This window comes from Lactuca saligna, chromosome 3 (genome assembly GCF_052625555.1).
Source record: "Lactuca saligna cultivar CGN05327 chromosome 3, ASM5262555v1, whole genome shotgun sequence".
NCBI classification, from domain to species: Eukaryota; Viridiplantae; Streptophyta; class Magnoliopsida; order Asterales; family Asteraceae; genus Lactuca; species Lactuca saligna.
The window spans coordinates 168,721,549-168,739,773 of NC_136419.1; the positions used below are offsets into that span (position 1 = coordinate 168,721,549).

General features: G+C 34.1%; 1 pseudogene; it reads right to left on the reverse strand.

Annotated features, from left to right (window-relative positions):
* Positions 1 to 6,262: 6,262 nt before the first annotated feature.
* Positions 6,263 to 7,785, reverse strand: LOC145036143 (leucine-rich repeat extensin-like protein 7 pseudogene; annotated as a pseudogene).
* Between the last annotated feature and the right edge of the window lie 10,440 nt (positions 7,786 to 18,225).

Genomic DNA, 18,225 nt, shown 5'->3' on the forward strand with positions numbered 1-18,225 from the left:
CGAGTACATGCCATGCACAAGTTCTATTGAACTCCTGAGGTAAGATCTATTCCTCAAATCCATAGATCTGACCTTCCCAAGCAATATAATCATGTAAAGCTCGAAACTTGATGCATATGTGTACATATATATATACATAATTGCATCAAATGGTGATTTAGTCCCAAAAATGGCAACCTAAGTCCAATCACCCCACAAGGACTCATAAAGCTTAATGGATTGAAGTCTCTGGACCTCTTTGAGTCCAGATCCAAAGCATAGACTCGATAAGGGAACAATTGCTCCACATAAACATCCTCAAAAGAGGTTAGAAAACCCTAATATCTAAGTTCAATACCAAAACTGAAGAAGGTCCGAATGAATACCTCAAGTTGAAGTCTCTGGACTCTGAAACCACTTGAATTACACCTCCTTCAGCCTCCTATTGCTCTTGATCACCTTCTTTTTGCCAAACCAAGGATAGAAAGATCAATTATGGCTTCTACTTCCTCCCAAACGATATAGATTACTAAGGGTGCTCTCAACGGTTTGGTAGCCGCAATGGAAGGCTAAGAGTGCCCTTAAATAGGCTCCAACACCGGAGGATTAGGGTTTCATTAAACAGCGTGGACTCGCCGAGTCCAATGCGAACCCGGATGATCAACCACGACCCTACTCGGCGAGTCTACGCATCAACTCGCCGAGTTCCTTTTCATAATCAAAAAATAAATATTAAAATAATATACCTGGGATTGCGGATGTTATATATAAGTTCATATGTTAAACAGGAACTATGGTTGAGATTGGTCCCTCTTGATGCATGTGAAAATTGGTATGGAAAAGAAAATAATGGTTCATTCATATTCGATATATGTTATTGGTTGGAATGTTTGGGTTCTCTAAGGCTTTTTTTCTGATATGGTGGAAGAATGGAAGATGGTGTGAACATTATTAATATTTTGATACTATGCAACAAATTCATTTTGTAATATTTTAAAAGTAGATTTTGATATATATTTTTAGGTTCAACTCTCATTCCTTGCATTACTTCAACAATTGTTAACTACAAAATCTGTATGATATATAATAATTAGTTGTTGTAATTGGATTTTCTTGTGTGTTATGGTGTATTGATTATCATTTTGTTGTAATTCTATTTGTATGATTAGTTGTATTGTAATTAGATGTTTATGATAAGTTTCCTGTAATTTGATTTGTTTTAGATTTTTGTTGTATGTTACGACGAATAAAACGATTATAGTTAACATAAAAAATTAAATTCAAGAAAAGAAAAAATAATATATTTATATACTTTAAGATATCATAAAAACGAAGGACTTTTTGTTGTATGTTATTTGATTTTTTATTAAGTTGTTATTTACACGTTTGGTTTTCATTCGAATAATAGTAGTTTGTTTTTTATTCTTTGATAGTAGTATAGTTATTATTTTAATTTTATTTTTATTACAAATTAAATTATATACAAAATAATTATATAATATTATAATAGTATATTTATTATTTCAATGTTTATTTTGAAGTTATTCCAAATTCACAACATGGAAAAATAAATATATTTTAATTTTAATCTAAAACAAGTGTTATTTTTATCCAAAACAAAAATACTAACTTTATTTTTATCTAAAACAAAACGTACATTTGTTTTTAACTTAAAACAAAAACACAAAAACTTATTGTCATTTTAATCCAAAATATCAAACGTTCATTTCCAACACAAAGATTAAAATATATCAACATATGTTCATTTCCAACACAAAACATGGGCATACTTCTATTCTTAAACAAAACAACATATTTAACACAAACAATAAAATACTGTTATTTTAAAACCAAAAATACAACTACACATTTTAACCCAAAAACCAATGCAATTTTGTTTTCAAGTCAAATAGGAATTTACTTTTGTTTTACCACAAAATAGTCTGCTAAAAATAATTGATCCTTGTTTGAAAACTAATTGTCGAACAAAATTGTTGTCGCGTTGCGTTGCGCAAGTACCACAAACAGGTTGAAACAAACTATCTGACCCAAAAATGAAACTACTCGTTGCATGAAAACTATCTCCCGAATAACAATATAATTATTGTACTTTCGTAATTTGATAGTAAGTTCCTATAATTTGCACTTTTTTGTATCATTGGAACTGTATTGATAACTATGCAGCTATCACGGTAAAAATTTCAATAACGGTCACATGCCACTATTTGAGATCGTGGTTATCGCAATGGTATAGCGATGATATAGCGGTTACTTATACTATATAATTTTATATTATATTTATATAGAATTTATATATTTGAGTATTAATACTATAAGTCTATATAGAATTAATATCATCAAATCTAAAAATTCATAAAAAAACACAACATAATATTTTATTATAGTCATATGGAAACTAGGTAGTGTCAAAGTGTCAAATAGAGTTTAACTGCATTGCATGGGTTCAATACCATATTACTAGGTCTTGGTTAATTTAGGGAGTTAAGTCCCAAGTCGTAGCGTCATAGGTGTGAGTCGATTTACAAAAAACATTAATAGAGTCGGACCATAGCACCTCAAGTCTTCATGAGTATAGAAAGAGAAGAGAAAGAGAGTTATTGGTAGATGTAGTTGCTTTGAATGCATTTAATTATGTTAGTTGTTCGGGATTTCTAAAATGAAATTGTAGTGAGATCGTTAAAACTAGCTTTTCATTGACAAAGTAACCAAACAGCCCAAAATGTGAACGGAAATGGAATAGCGCCCGTAGCGCCGCTATAGTGGTAAATAGCACCGCTAATAGCGGTACCGCAAAATGAAAACGCTAAATTGAAACTAGCTTTTCCCGACCTCCGCAAAACGTTATAGTGCCACTATAGCACCGCTATAGCGCGCAATTGATAGCTTTGGTTGACAACCATCAAGGATAGGTTTCTGATTATGAGGATGTTATGAACATTTACGTATTTTTTTTAAAGATTAAAGAATACAAAAATCCCTAGCATTTTGGATGGAACTTAAAATTGTTATGTTTGTGAGTGTGTGTGCGCGTGCACGTGTATTTATGTGCAAGTAATTGACTTTGTGTTTCTTAATTTTTGTCGGCCTACAATTACCATATATCCATGTAATTTTTTTTTTTTTTGCTTATTTAAAAGAGGGATAAAAACAACAAAAATAACAACCTACAAGTCTTTGTTCCAAAGGACTAACTTCTTTGCCAAACCCGAATAAGTTGTCAAGCTAATACATACTGTTACACAAACCTCAACTACTTTGGGTTTCGGTTAAGCTCTATACAATTGCCAAGCAATATTGAAGTAGATAAAAAAATATTTCAAGTTTTTTCTTTTTTTTTTTTTTTTTAAATAAAAACTGAGTGTAAATAAAACATGAATTAACTAAAAAATCATTTCCTATGGATGTTAAAGTTGACGCAAATTTATACAAGACCAAACCTAAGAAATAGAGATAAATAATTTTTATTGTTATGAACGTTATGAATCTTTTTAAAATTTAAAATATAAAATTGATATGAATTATTTATAAGAGAAAACCGGCTAATTATGCTTAGTTGATCATAATAAAAGTTCCAAAAAGTTATATATATATATATATATATATATATATATATATATATATATATATATATATATATATATATATATATATAAATTTTTTTAACAAAATTTATATTAAATAGTGAGAAAAAAATGATGATGGTTGTGCCTAGCTCTTTGACAGGAAGATATTTAGAAATAAGTATGGAAGACCGTTAAATCATTTTAAACTCAAAATATCATAGTTGTTAACCAAGCTACACAATTTACTCTACTTCAGCCGGTCACTAGAAATCAATTCTCGACTTATCCGTTGGGAGAGTATATGGACTTTCTTGGGAGAAATCCACGTTAATAAATCTGATCGGTAAATTTAGAATAGTTATTACAATGATATTTAACTTATTTTTTGTAAAATAACTTATATTTGTTTTACTAACCGCCGATTTAGATGTTGTCGGTAAAGTTATTGATGGCCGACTTTTAGGCCATGACTCGGCGTGATTTACTTCTTCAAGATAAATCGTTAGATTTTATAATATCATTATCATTATTATTATTAAAATACTAATTATTATTACAATTTATATTAATATTTCAAATTATTATAGTGCCTACGTAATTCAACTCATTTTAAATGATGGTCCAGAAGCCTTACCTTTTAGACTCGCACAATCAATGCAAGGGAAATAGATCATATATGTATCCAGTGTGAAATATCGAAGCCAAGCGGGGAGTAAGTATAAACTTTTAACTACAGTTGGTTTAGAAAATTAATTATTTTTTCAATCCATTTAACCTATAACAACACACTTTCATATTTAACCTATAACAACACACTTTCATATTTAAACTATAATAGCAATATACATTCATATTTAACCTATAATAGCAACATACTATTATTTGTAACCAAATTAACATAGTAACATAATTAAACTAAAAAAATACAATTTTTTTCTTGGTTTTTAGGCTAAACTAAAAGGTTTTAATAGCATATCGAAAGAAAACATTATTCGTTAAATGAAACTACTCGTCGTCCGCTGCCAAATAATGACTAATAGACTGAAATTACTATTTGTTGTCCGTCTAGATACGACTGATCGCTGAATGGAACAAATCGCCCAATGAAACAAATCGAAATGAAACGATTTGACGACCGCCGAAATAAAATTAACTTTCGTTCGGAAACTAATCGTTGGAATGAAACAAATCGTCGCCGCTGCATTATGCGGATATGCTACTAGAGTGTATATATATATATATATATATATATATATATATATATATATATATATATATATATATATATATATTTGTTTTATTTATTCTAATTCTCTAAATTAAGTAAATAAAGTCTACACAAACTTAATCATTTAATACTTAATCATTTAATAATTAAATGATATTAGTATCAAACTTATAATAATTTATACATTTATGAATCACATTTTATTATTATTATTTTTATCATCTAATAATAAATTTCAGAGTTATAATATTTTAATATAAATCAAATTTATATACTAAAATATAAATTCAAGTGTCTACTTGGTATTGGTGTAACGCCAATAAAATTATATGTTATTAACGATATCATTTTGTGATAAATATTGAACTTTTGCTGTCTGTTTATATCAATAGAATATAGCATAAAATTGCCCCAAAATACCCTCTTCATCATCCCTAGATTTACGGTGTTTTTTTGTTGCTTCTTCGAAGGAAAAAAAAATCAGCACTTGTTTCTCATTTACACATACGTAGTGGCCTAATGACTCTTGTGGATCATCTTGGATCCTTTTCTGGTCATTTTGATCACCATTTGTCTAAAACAATTGCAAAGAGAACATGGGGTGATCTTGACTGGAAAACACACAAACAATGGAAAATTTGCAGGTATTTATGGAATTTTCCATTGCCAAAATCAGAATAAACCTCATCTAAAGATACAAATCAAGAGATGAACATCCAGGAGATTCCATCTGACACATCAGCATTGAACTGCACCATAACTTGCCTGTATCTTGTATGAAACATGTATCACAACATTTTAATGATCAAACAACTTTTTATGTTTGTTATGTAAGGTTCATTGTTAATTTTTTTTTTCCTTAAATTAGGAAATGTTCTGAAACAATCTATAAAGCTTTCTGATTTTATTTTAAATTCAAAAGTACACGTTATATATTTTCAAATCGAAGGACATAAACAGAAAAAGAGCTTATCTCATTGGATTCTTGAAAGTAGGAGCAGTTTTTATCTGTTGTATTTATCTTTGGAAGGAAAAAGAAAACTACAAAAACAGCCAATTTCTTATTAATTTTCCTTGGTTTGTTCGTAACCAAAGTAGAACTTGCTTTGATTGGGAGCTAACAAATTGAAAATAAAATAAAACAATGAAAATGTACTTGGGTCAGAATTGGACTAAATTCAAGACAAATGAACAACCGACTCATGAAACACTCTTCCATACTTACATAGCCATATATAGTTCTAAACAAATCTATATGTGAACCTCTTATTAACTATCGATAGAAATACAAAAAAGTCAAAAACATAAAAAGAGAAAGAGAACATACTATAAGACGTATATATGTCGCCGTTAGTTTTCACCTCTTCAAGATTATGTTTGATCTTTGATAGCAAATTCTCCACCTCAATCTCTATCTGGTAACTATCGGGTTGTGTGGAACCTTTTTTAGCAGAAATTTGGATGCGGACTTCAATGTGTCGTCTTTTCGTATTTTGAAGGGATTTCTTTATGATTTTAAGACGTATATGGTGGTGTAGATTCTGGAGCTTCTTGTTGGTTACTTGGTGACGCTGATGATGACGATGGTGGTTTCTGGTCACATACTGGACAAGGTGGACAAGTAAAAGGAGTCGGTGATTGACTGGGACATGATGAAATTGGAGGTTGTGGCAATGGTGGCTCTATTGGTGAAGGTGATGGCGTTGGTGGTGGTATTGGTGAAGGTGATGGGGCTAGCAAAGGTGGTGGAGATGAAGGTGATGGCGGTGGTGGTAATGACGATGGAGATAGTGCTGGTAAGGGTGGTGGAGGTGACGACGGTGCTGGAGAAGAAGGTGATGGAGCAGGGGTTGAAGGTGGTGGTGAGAGTGGCGGAGCAACAGGCAATGCTGGTGGTGGAAGCTCCGGAGGCTGCCCACATCCAAAAGCACTACAATCAAGCGACCGAGCCAAGAACATCTTACACTGTGATTTTGTTCTCTGCTCCGGTCTATCTTTAAAACAATTCCTTCTATCATCAAAATCCACAAAATTCAAACAATCTTCTGTTTGATTCACAAAAAAGTTATATTCATAATCAATGCTCTCCAAATTAGGAAGCATACACAAACGCGCCGGAATCTTTCCCGATAACATATTATGAGCCACATTCCAAACCTCCAAACTCTCCATTTCCCCCATACTCTCAGGCAACTCACCTTTTATCCTGTTACCACTCACATCCAACACTGTCAAATTCTTCATATCACCAATGCTTTCAGGCATACAAGACTCAAACCCATTGTTTGTTAAGATCAACTCCTCCAATCTCTCAGTCATTTTCGTTATACTCTCCGGAATACACCCCGAAAACTTGTTGTTTGCAAGAACGATCACTGAGGCTGGTGAATTCCCAATCTCTTCCGGTATAACCGAAGAAAACCGATTATTATTTACAAGAATCGCATCAAGATTCTTGTTGAAAAGCTTTTTAGGAAGTTTACCTTCGAACTCGTTAAACCGAATATCAAGATATTTGAGATTCGGTAGTTCCAAAAGAAAATCTGGAAAGTTTCCTGCAAACCGGTTATTGCTAAGATCGAGTTCGGAAAGTATCTTGAAATTCACAAAACTACGTGGGAGGGTCCCACAGAATCGATTAGAATTAATGTGAAAAAGACCGAGATCGAATAATAATCCAAGGAGTTCAGGGAGTTTTCCGGCTATATCTTGGTGGTTAAGGTCGATTCCAGCCACCGTGCGTTCTTGAGGGTTGTCGGGTGATTGGTAACAAAACACACCCTCGTAATTACAGACGTCCGATCCAACCCAGGTATCGGTTACTCCATGTGGGTCGGATACGATGACTGCTTTCCATGCTTGTAATGCAATGTAGGCGTTTTTCATTCGTACATTTTCGAAATTGAGAGATGGATCAAGGACAAGACTAGAGTCTCCTTCTCCACCTTCCAAAAGCTGCCGCCTGTGGTGGTGGTTGGCAGCATGGACCGACATGTAATGGGTGCTGGAGACATAGATAAGAATGAGAAAGAGCTTATGGAGGAGAAGGTTCGGCGGAAACCAAAGGTGGTGACAATGGCGGAACCCTAATTTCATCATACACAAGTGATCTCTACCAAGAGTGAGCTGAGGGTAGTGCTTAGTCTTTAGGCCTCAAGAGTGTCGGGTGTGAAGGGCTAATTCTTTAACTGAATGTTTCTTTTTGCCTAACGACTTTTTCTTTTGTTTGCTATCATTAAAACCGCATTTAATCGCGCTTGTCCGTATAGGTAATTCGAAAAATAATGAAGATGCCCTTTTATTGTTTATTGAGAGATGAGAGAATGGCTCACCAAAGTGTGTGGGTATTTTCGTAATTTCATAGCTTTCATGAAATCGGGTTGCGCCCTACCTCATTTTTCTGCGGTGAAGTTTTACCTCATCGCATGTAATTTTCCAAAGACGAATATGCTCTCATTGTTTTAAGGGCCGAAATTAGAGGATTGATTAAATGTGAGGGTATTTTTGTAGGCTGAGGAAAAGTGGAATATTGTAGTTTTTTTGCCTTAAAAGCAAATTCGTAAATGAGTCGAATGTTCTAGTGGTTAAACAAAAAATTGATGGCTTATTACCACCATAGAGGGTATTTTGGTATGTTTAATACTTAGTTTGCAAATACCAATAGTTGGAAAAGTCTTACCTTGAGGAGGAGCCTTTCTATGGGCATCATTTCTCCTTATCCCAAGTTTCTTAGTAAATTTCATGTTGGAGATTAATGTCTTATTTAATAGATAATTATTAGGGTTAATCATTTAACATCCTCAAAAAATAAAGTTTGTATTAACCCTATCTATCTATTAGCGACTAACCAAAGTTCTTCTAGTCTAGTAGTACAAAGTGTTGTCCTTCCTTAGGTTGAAGATTCAAATCTCGTAGTGGACACATGTTGAATAATTTCTGAAAAAGTTTAGTATATATTTGTAGTTAAAAAAAAAAACTATTAGTGACTCAGAATCGTAAATGAGTGATTAAATAAATAATTTTTTTAATATAAATGTTTGCTTATATTTAATGATAATTCGTGTAACCTTTTGTTTGGCCAACTATGCCCTATATATAATGGGTTTTATATACTTGTAAATACACTTGATATATATCTAATCAATAAAAATGGTAGAACGAATCATTGACGTTACTAGAAAACTATGCAATCACTTGCAATAGATTCTTTAGGTAAGCTTTACGTAAAATGGTTACCTACGGGAACAGATTGCCATTGACTGCCTACATAAATTTTTGTCGGTAATTTACCTAGAGATTGCCTGCAACTATATATACGTACGTGTTACCTACAAAATCTGTTTTACCGCTCTAGGATTGTATAAATTCTACAAGATATAAATTATGTTAAAGGTAATGAAATGATTGAACAAGCAAAGGTAAATACGATCTAGTTTTCTATTAGAGAATACAAAGTTCATTACAGGTTACAATAATAACTTGTCAAAAAGTATTTTCTCTTTCTAACTGACATCCCATTTATATAGGTTCACAACCGAGGGATTCTGTTGGAGAAATAATCACTAAAGATATGACACCCAAACAACGACAACCATACAACTTTTAAGCACATGTTGTGAAGCCTAGGTATCCAAACAAAGTATGAAATAAAACATGCTTTCGTAATTACATATCGAAGACTTAAGATATAACGCTATGAAACCTTTCGCATTACAACTCAAACACAATACTTATGGATTACGAGACTTAACAATCTCCCCCTTTTTATTAAGTTGTGAAAGAAGCTTCACTTTAGCTCCTCAAAAACTTGTGGATCAAAATTCCGAACAACCATTCATACTATTATACACCACCTCAGCATCTCAAACACCGACTTGATCTCACTTGTCTAATTTATCTTGTCAATCTTAGCTTTCACAAGAATTCCATTGAGTGCCTTAGTCTTAAAGAAGTGTTTATCATTCAAGTACATCATACAACTTTTTATCACTTTATTAACCATTTCGTTGTAAACAATACGCCATGGTTCTTGCTAAATCTCATCTCATCAATGACACTTGGTTGATCACAAGGGCCAACACAAATCTTCTTCCTCAAAAAAAAAAAGTCCATCTCCACATCCATCATGCACAAATCCATAAAGTATAATCGGATCATCTTCTTTAAGTGTAAAAGTTGATTCACATATAATGTCTTCTCTTTAGCAAGAATTGAATACAATATACAAGGGTTGAAGTTTCTGATCAAGCATTTGTGATAGTCAATATGTGGAGCATCTTTCTCCTCAACTATCTTTACCAATCTCTGGATAATCTCAAAATTACGACCCTTCACAAGCAATAATTCATCATCCTTTTTTACCAGCTCAGATTTCAAATAAGATACTTCTTGCTTGAGAGAATTAACCTTCACTTCTTTCCTTTGCATCTCATCTCAAACAGATGTGCTTTAGTATCATAATAGTGAACCAAAGTTTTAATAAAATAAGTAAGAGCGGTGTTGTGCACAATATTGTCATTCAAAATCAAACTATTAATATCTTTCACTTCTTGAAGAGCTGCATCCATCTTTTTAGCATTTTCTTTCACTACTTCCTTATTCTTTTCAAACAAACACTTACTCTCCGAAAGCAAATTTTTCGTTGTTCCTTCATGAGCCAACATCATATTTTGAAAGTTTCTTGTAGAAAATGATTCTCCATGGCGAACAAACATATTAAGCTTACGATTCAAAGCATATAATATTTCTTTATCATTGACAGATTCATAGTCTCTTCATCAGATTCACTTTCATCAACGAGAAGTATTATCATTATCCACTACATCATTATCCATATTTTCATTAGCCACAAAATCATCATTTTGAACAATGGTTCTAAAGTGATAATGGAAGTTTCAGGAGGAACGACAACATAATTATCAAATGAAGTAGTAGTTTTTGTTGGGATTGTAATGGGAGGTGTATCAATCGTAGTGGTAATTGTTGTTGAAGTTGATGAAGTTAGTATGGTGTAAGCTAAAGAATGTATGATTGGTTGAGCAGATAAAATAGATTGAGTGGAAGTAATTTTTTGAGCAGAAGCAATACGTTATGTAGTAGAAGGTATATTGGGTGATTAAGAAATATTAATAATCAGATGAGTAAGAATGCTTTCAAAAATTTCTTTCTCAGTTGAAGTTTAGGTTAAAGATGTAGTGTTTGCGGGAATTGATGATACCTAAGAATCTGAAGCTTTCGAATTCATAACAATAGAATGTATCACAATAGAAGCAGGTTGGTCGATTGTTTTATGGTGATTTGAAGACCTCACGGTGTCTTATTCATTTTGACCAAGCGACTCTACACTAACAGTCTTGTCTTCTATATGATCTTTCAATCTCTTCATCTACAAGAGAAGGATTTACTTTCTTTATAAGATCCATCTTCTTTTGAGGCTTCAAAATAACATCCTCTCCTAACATCTTAACCTTTCTCTTTCCACCTACCGGTATCTTCATAATAGCCCCCATACCAAGAACTTCTTGTAATGCAACATGAATATGCCTGGTAACAAACTTGGGAATTTTCTTGTATATTTTTATTACTTCATTATTCACAAGCACCTTCGCAATCCTGACATCATGAATAAAACTAATATAGGAGACATTGGTATTTTAAGGAAAAATAAGATTCACAACATTCATCATTGGAATCTCAACCATGCAAAAATTAGTCATTTGTGGTACTTGATTATGATCACGAGCATTCGTAACCGCAATCGACTAAATTATGCACACAGTATCTTTGAATCTTTTGTTGAGGAATAATGACTTTTTTAGAGTTAAAAAGATGAAACGATTTTCTCGCATTATTAGTGTCATTCGTACTTTCAGAAAAACATTTAAAAAAGATGACGAAGAGAGCATTCCAAACTATTGGTAAACCAGATTTCTTCTTGAAGTTGGATAACTAAGTAAGAATAGGTGAATACCTTATTTGATGTAAAACATTAAGCATACTTGCAGAATAAATTATTTTTCGATTAGGATAAGACTCATAAGTAGATATGTAAAACTTGAATCCTGGTAAATTTTCCTTTTTGCCGTTATAGAATTTATTTGTGCATTTTAGCTTTTAGTGTTGTACGCAGGGCGTACTACAAGGTACGCTTAGCATACAAGCTGCAAAGTGAGTACGCGAGGCGTACCAAGTGGTACGCTTAGCATACTTATGCCAAGGGTTAGTCGGGGTTCCGGATACATATGTAGGGCATATAGCCTTGTACGTGGGGCATACGCAAGGCTTAATGAAAACCCCAATTTTCATGTGTGGGCACTATATAAGCATCCATATGGCTTTGAAACCCATATTTCTCAGCCTCATCGGACCCTTAAGAATCATATTCGAAACCCGGAGCCTCTTTCTTATAATTTGAGCTTATAGTACCCATTTTGGTGTGTTTTGTCCCATTTTCAAGAAGGAGAAGGTTGGAGCAAGGTGATAGTTCAAGAACAAGCTTGTAGATTCAGATTATCTGCTCCATTTCTAGCTTGTGTGAGGTACAAAGTTTTGATATTGTTGTTTAGAAGCTTAGGTATTCTTGTTTAAGCTTTTAAACCCTTTTTGGTCCCATAAATGAGATCTGGTGGTTTAATATCACTTCAGAAGCTTAGAGTTGCCATTCTTGGTGTTCCTTTGGTTCTAGATTAATAAAGTTACAACATTTGAATCATTGATCCATCTATCCATGAGTATTGGCCATTATTATGAAAGTAGAATGTTATAAATCAAAATTGGGATCTTTTGGGGCATGCAAAGTGACAAAGTCAGTGACTTTATGGTTCTAGATACTCTTTGGGGCTCAGATTTATGTTTTAGACCTTTGGACTTAAGCATTAAGAGCTTAATGGAAAATTCGGATGATTGGAGGAGTACGTTGAACGTACAAGTCATTACGTGCAACATACAAGCCATACATCGAGTACACCTAGCGTACAACGAGTACGCCTCATGTACTCAGACTGCTTGGGCTTCGCATCTTATAGGCCTCGGTTGGGCCATTTATTTAGACCTTGTTGCCTTAAGCCTTACTGTGCCATCTAAAATCAAGCTTTTGGACTAAAGAAAATTATTAGACTTTAGGGTAAGATCCATATGAGGGGTTTGGGCCTAATTTGGTAAATAGGGTCATAAGTAGGCCTTGGTTGATTATTTGGTTTTGGGCCTCTTAGATTGTGGATTTGAGCCTTGGTCTTGGATCAAACTAGTTCATGCTTAAATTGCTCATTTTGCCTCATGTTTGGGTTATGGTTATGATTTGGGATCCAATTGTTAATTGGGTGTTATTTGGATTTTTTAGCTCAGGGAGTCGTCAGGGCAGTAGCTAGGGATTTCTTTCCGTGAGATTTAGCATTCGAGGTAAGTTCCCTCACTGGGTTTAGTAGGTCTAAGGCACCAATGCCGACCCGTAATGATTATGCTAAGATTCTAGGAGTATGTATGACCTTTGGTTACGTTACGTGCTGCTATGTATACCGAGCTAAGCTCGATGTTGGGTGAGGCCCTATGACTGGAACATATGCTAGTGTTTATAATCATAATATGTGCTAGCATGGTTATGTGATATAAATTGTATGTCTGTAGTGGATGAGGCCCAATGACAAGTGAGGCCTGAGAAGAACAGATATGTGAACCGAGCGGGTCTCAACGTCGGGCGGGGCCTGATGTCAGGCGATGCCCGATGTAGGGCGGGGGTTGTAACAACTCGTTATTTCAGGTCAACAAAAAGTCAACAACAGTCAATATACTAGAAATTATTTGATTAAATTGTTATTATAACTAGGTGATAGTGTAAAAGTGTTATAAAAATAAAAAAATATACCTTTCCTAAGAATATTGAGAAGTATCGCAATCACTTGCCTTGGACCGAAAATGAGTTTTCAGTCAGGGCCACAAACCCTTGCATCTGGCCATTTCCTTCGGACTGCAAATGGTCCACAGCCAAGAACCACAAATGGTTCACAGCCGAGAACCCTCGGTCTTATCCTATCGGTACACAACCCCCACGCATGTGTCACTTCTCATCAGTTTCTTGATATAAGTAACATGGACCGAAAACGTACTCTCACTTCTACTACATCCAACCGAAAACACTATCTATTCTCTTAAGAACACCAACCGAAAACTCATTTTTCTCTCTCAAGTATCATCAAAAATCCTTTGAATCTCTTTCGTATCTTGCTTAGAACATCAAGTGTTCTTCATTTCTTCAAGCAATTACCTTCCTTGTTGGCGATCCTTGGGCCGAAAACACTTGAATCTTCAAGTGGCCGAAAACACTTGAATCTTCAAGCAGCCGAAAACCCAATGGCTGGCTGAAAACTCCTTGCAGCCCCACGAATTAACTTCTAGCACTGTTATTTATAAGTGAACTTACAAATTAGGCTATTTCCTTAACATGCTTGCTAAATATTAACTAATTGTAAACATATGTATTATGTGAAACGCTTTTAGGACTCATTTTTGCCTCGGGATCTAACTAGTGGAAATAACTGATGGGTTTTAGGCATAAGAACATCGTATATGCTCATACAAACCCTAATGCTTGGATCTAGGTTTCTCTATTGTACATGCAATGAATACAAGACTAACAAACCCTAATCTATCAAATAAGAAATGAAATAAGGGCTTAGTAATTACCTTTGATTGTTATATATCAATAACAATCAATCCTTGCTTTGATTGGCTTCAGAAAGCTTAGTGCCTCAAGTGTTGCCCCTTTAATGGAGTCACAAACACCACTAAGCAACTACATGAAGAAGGAAGAGAGGAGGTTGCCCAAAACCGGCTAGAAACCCTAGAGGAAGACTTGTCCACGTTTTTGGGGGATAAGGGCCCTTTATATACATGTAGGCTATTAGGGTTTACAACTAGGAAACCCTAATCTGGGTGCTTAAGCCCTAAGCAGTCCATGGACTCCTTAAACATATCCCTTGGACGATTTCTAATTGGCTTCCCGTAGAATTCGTCCAACCTATATTTTATTAGGTGATCCATAGCCCAATTATAATTATCTTATAATTACAACTCCAATCCCCATAAGTTTAATTAATCTCTTTTAGCCACAAAATTAATTCTTAATTAATTCTTGACTAATATTAATTAAACAATATGATTTCTCCTTTAATATATTATTCTCATAATATATTAATAAATCATATTTAAACCTTTCTCTCCTTAATTCATCCTACATATTGCTATGGTGAAGGCAACTCAAAAGGATCATGCTCATAATCAGGTCAAGTACATACCAAAATAGTTATGGACTTAGACACTAATCCAACAGTCTCCCACTTGGATAAGTCTAATAACTATTTTTCGTATGACTTCAAAACCTGATCATCAATTGTAGCTTTCAAAAGTTACTGTCAACTATAATCTTATCAGATAGCATGTCCTTTAGATAAGTGATTATATATTCCTCCATTCTCAAGATATCGTATAGACATAAGACATGAATTTCAATCATTCTCTCTATATTGTTTCCTGACTTCCGATTTATGACGACTGATAACAGACTACAATTGAACACATCAACTTAGTCCCGGCTTGACCAAGCACTTAGGTGTCATCACTAAATCATCAAGAGGCCTATAGATATCGCTTTTATCCCACTTTGAATAAAAGGAATGGATAAACTTTGACTCAAATGCTCGCTTGCATTTACTTATCGAATCACACACAACAATAAGTTTTATAACACCAAGTTACTGGTGCGTTTACTTATTATCAATGTGCAACCGACCAACAAATAACAACTCACATGTCTCAGTTTCAAGAATATACAATATTATCGTCTCACTAATCACTCATGATAAATCCATGAAGTGATCCAAGTGAGCGTGGGTTTAATCCAATACTCTAATCTTATCAAAGCACTCATGAACTCTGCAGCAAACTTGTGCCATGTCTAAACACTACAGACATATTCATGACAATCTTTATTCATACTTACTCCCAACGTATGACCTACTGTGGATGTTCAAATAACCTAGTTATTCTGGAAGTTAAAACATGCAAATTGAAACATAACAATAACACTTAATCCCATATGGCCTCAAACTTGTGAGAGTAAATAAAACACTTCTATTTAACCATCATATTGATTACTCATTATTATCGTTTACTGTTTCAAAAAATCAACTTATTACTCAAATTACAGCAACAGCTGTCCCATGCATAAAGCATGCACACTATGTTTCTTATGGTCCTTACTTTGTGAAATAGATCAATTGAAAAACTTTTCCAATGATGCTCATTTCACAATTCCCAATCCTTATCATTAGTGTAGGAACACAAGGTTCTTTTCTACTATTAGAATATGCTAGATTCTAACACTATGCAACGATCCTTTCGTAAAGTCATAGCACAAAAGTCACCAAGACTTGGCTAATGAAATTATGAAGTACTCTATCGGAAATTGTTACAAGACAATTCCATAGACGTGAAGTCTCACATTCAAAGTACATTCATTTGAACATCCTTCCTGCATAAAAGTTTCTAATCTAGGCATAGACTCTCAATATCCAACTCCCAATATGGAAACATTTCCACATTTGCCATATAACAACTCATTCTTAATAGAATCTTATCTATTCATAATAATGTTGATATGGTCCATCCAATACCATACTTCCAACTACTCATAAGCGACCAATCCTCAGCGAACTTTGGATCCTCCTTTGATAGTTGTTTAATTACTTTAGTCAAAACCAATTCTAGTTCTTTTTCCCTCATAATGTGCTAGACATTTGGAAAATTTTAGAATGGTAAAATATTATAGCATTTGCAATTGATCCTATACCCGAAGCGTATGGGACACGATGCATAATGTCTTACATAAAGATATGATACTTTACCAATCTTTTGCCATAATATTTTATGTGTCATGTTCTCACAATTCGAACTATGAAGAGGGATGCCGTAATCATAATCGAAATTTGAGAACACACAATATATCCTTTGAGTAAAAATATCAAAATTTCTCAATCTAAGCTTTAGATTTTGAAACGAAGTATAATATTCTCTCCCTTAATTATAGTAAAACAAATTTTCAACCCATGCAACTTTGCAAATTGAATCTTTGTTTTTCTATAATTAATATTGCTAAATTGCAATACTTGCCATAATAATCATACAAGCATCTTATGCTCCCACTATCATGATGATTATTATCATATAAGCATAACACTTATGCTCCCACTAGCTTTGACATGTATTCAAAAAACAAATGAACTTCTAGAAAACAGTGCCTATTGAATTTCTAAAATCCATATTTCTAATACCAGATGCTTCGATAAGCCTTTATCTAAGCTTCTAAAACTTATACACCTTTGCCTTAGATAGCTCATATGTCTGTTTAAACAATTCAGAACTTATGCTACTAAGTTCCAAATGTTCAAACTAATTGTCAAATCTCATAATTCGAACTATGGAAAGGGATGCCGTAACCATAATCGAATTTGAGAATAAATTTTTTTTCACAATTGCTATCTTCTTAAAATCTCTCTTAGTGAAAGCATTTCCTCACAGTCATTTTCATGAAGGAGGGAATCTTATGACACTTAGATTATATGGTGTATGAGTTCCTATCCATGTGAATTTTCCAAAACCAAAGTTTGTGACAAATTCAAACTCATATGGACTGAACTTTCTTAATCTTGATTTCTTACCTTATGGTAACACGAGTGCCCACCATGTCTTCCAAGTAGTTTAGCAACTTATCCTTACATATCAATGTACTTTCCATTGATCAAGGTGCTTTGTCTTTATGCATTCAAATGAGAACTTATAACGACCAAAAATTTCAACATAATTTAAACTTTTCAAAACAATCCATTTTAATAACATTATTACAAAAAGGTTTTCAATACATAATTTATCAGAGTATTCCCATATCCATTTCATAAAATATAAACGCGAGGAACGGTACGATCACGCCTTTGCCTTGCCACAGTCTCCTGAAGAACCTGAAAAACATTAAACCACAACTGTAAGCCCGAAAGCTTAGTGAGATACCCCCAAAATACCAACCACATATACGCCCTTCCAGGCTATGACCTTCCGGTCCAAAACATATTGCCTTCCGGCCCATAACATATTGCCTTCCGGCCCATAGCATAAAAAGTATACATAACATAACAGAACATAGAACAACAATGCATATCGGGTTTACTATGTGACTGGTCCGCCGTATCGGGCCTTCAGTCCACCAAATCCACCCTCCGAGTCTAGTCATGTCCTTCGAGTCTACAGTGTGGTTGGTCCGCCCGCACCGGGCCTTCAACCCATCTGGTCCACTCTTTGAGTCTACAGTATGACTGGTTCGCCCGCATCGGGCCTTCAGTCGGCCTGGTCCACTCTCCGAGCCTCGGCACGTCTGGTCCGCCCTCGTAT